We start from the raw sequence: 2,254 nt of genomic DNA on the forward strand, positions 1-2,254 counted from the left end.
CAATGCCTATCTGGCATTTTGATTCATCATTTAGGTGAAATCACACTAGTTTCACATGATAATGGGACAGTGCAGCAATCCGTGTCGCATGAATGCAAGTGAGCCTGGCAAGTCAGACGATGACCTGAAATGAATAGCCTGGCCTTGCACCACGGACAAAGCTGACGGTTGGTTCAAACTGCTTAACTGCACATAAAACACCAGCGCACCAGTGCCATCACTTTGCTAAGCCCTCCCCAATGACTCACAACACAGATTCAAACAGAAAAATATAAACAGTAAACACAGAGATTGTGATTGAAGGATATTTGAATGTCCTTTTGGGTCATCTCCTATATGTTACATTTTCTGCCTCTAGTGCTCTAGTTGCAGTTGGTTGATACTTGTCTATGTCCAATGTTCATGTCCATGTAATTTGTCACATTTTGGTACAAATATGTGTCTTAGGGTAAATGTGGAATGGTGGGGGGTGGCGGGTGGTCTGATTGTATGTATTCACTGTCCTCATGTCCAAGGCGCCACTGGAAGAAATTTCTCCCATGGGGGGACAATAAAGACACTGCTACTACTACTATTACTACTAGTAGTTTATTTACTGGGCTACCTCTTTGAAATTGTCACAAGCACTTCCCTGTTACATGTGGAGAGTTGCAGTCCTCCAGCTGGTTAATCAGAGATGATGGATAAGGTAGAGACAACGGGTGCATTCCAATATGCAGACTTCCGTCCTTTCTTGCTCACTTGCCTGCTTGTGACCTCATGATGACGTCACCGACGACAGAAAATTAATTCAATATCTTGCAAAAGCACAATTCTAATGTCACTTCCTCATTTGCATTTGGGAGGTGAATGAAGAGCAGTCCCCCAAATAGTGTTGTGGCTAGGCTGACAGCGTGGAAACGTTATTGTTTTCTCCATGGAGGCGGGGCGTCAGCAGCATGCGAGGCCACAAGCACAAGTGGAGGACAGAACTCTGCATATTGGAATGCACCCAAAGAGAGATCAGTGGAGGAGGAGACCATTACATACCTTTACAGACCAGTGGAGGATGAGAATGAATGGAGTTCCCTTAGCAATGTGGATGGCGGTAGGCTATCGCACATCTTATGCAAGCCACCACAGGAAAACAAAGAGAGGCTCACGCCTCTTCCGGAGACCGGACTTGAGCACACTCTTTTGCATGGGTGTTTTAATTTATTTTGGTCTACCATTTTAACTATCTTTGGGGTAAATGATCCGGCTGAACTGAGCTGGTGCACGTATCATGATAGGCCAGCAGGGGGCAGTGGAAGACTGAGGAAATGAATGACCGACTGCAGCTATTAGACACGAGTGCAGTCCTCTATGGCTGTGGCAGACACACCCTTTTCAGCTCTCAGCCTGTATCATTACCGCAGCAAGCAGGCTCACATACAGGCATCAACAAGCATGCACACACACACACACATGCATGCACGCACACACACACGCACACACACTTCAATTACAAGGCTGATCGGGTCCATAATGCAATTTCCAGGATCACAGTGTTCTACCCTCTTGTCTGTGAAAATGCCATACTATATCCTCCGCTGTCTTAGACTGAAGCGGGTGAGGCATTAGTACTGTTTGCACTGATGGAATGTCTACCATAATATAATCCCAATTCCTTTACTATTGCACAATAATCAGGTTATTGTTATGAACGAATCATTTCAATTTAAAGACATCTGTTCAGGGTTATTGAAATATTCAAGAAGATATTTAGTACTGAAAATTAAGCAGCAACAATATACCTCTTTGCTCAATACGAACAGAGGTGTGTGTTTGGGGGCATGCTTTTCCCTTTCCTCTGTATGCACATGGTGCTGATGTTTTGAATGAATATAGCATGGCATAACTGCAGTTTTTCCCATGCTTGCATTCACAGTCACATATTTTGGACACGTGGGTGTCTGCTCCCATCAATTTGAAATACTTTGTGTCTGTGATTTTGGGTGTTTTCTGTGTACTCAGCATTCCCCAGCTCTCAGCTCCCCCAAATCTGCTCTCTCCCTCCCTCACGCTCAACTTCCTTTATTTTTCCTCCTGAGTGCGCCCTGAGTGAAGGTCATTTCTTCTCCTTCTCTTTTGCCTCCTCCTCCTCTTTCCCCTGTTCTGCCGTGTATTGTGGGCTCAAGTCATCTATTTCACTGGCCTTTATCTCCCTCTGCTGTTGAATAAAGGAAGCACCATGTCTTGAGGTCTGATCACAGGTACGAATGATAAGGTAGAG

This window comes from Engraulis encrasicolus, chromosome 14 (genome assembly GCF_034702125.1).
Source record: "Engraulis encrasicolus isolate BLACKSEA-1 chromosome 14, IST_EnEncr_1.0, whole genome shotgun sequence".
NCBI classification, from domain to species: Eukaryota; Metazoa; Chordata; class Actinopteri; order Clupeiformes; family Engraulidae; genus Engraulis; species Engraulis encrasicolus.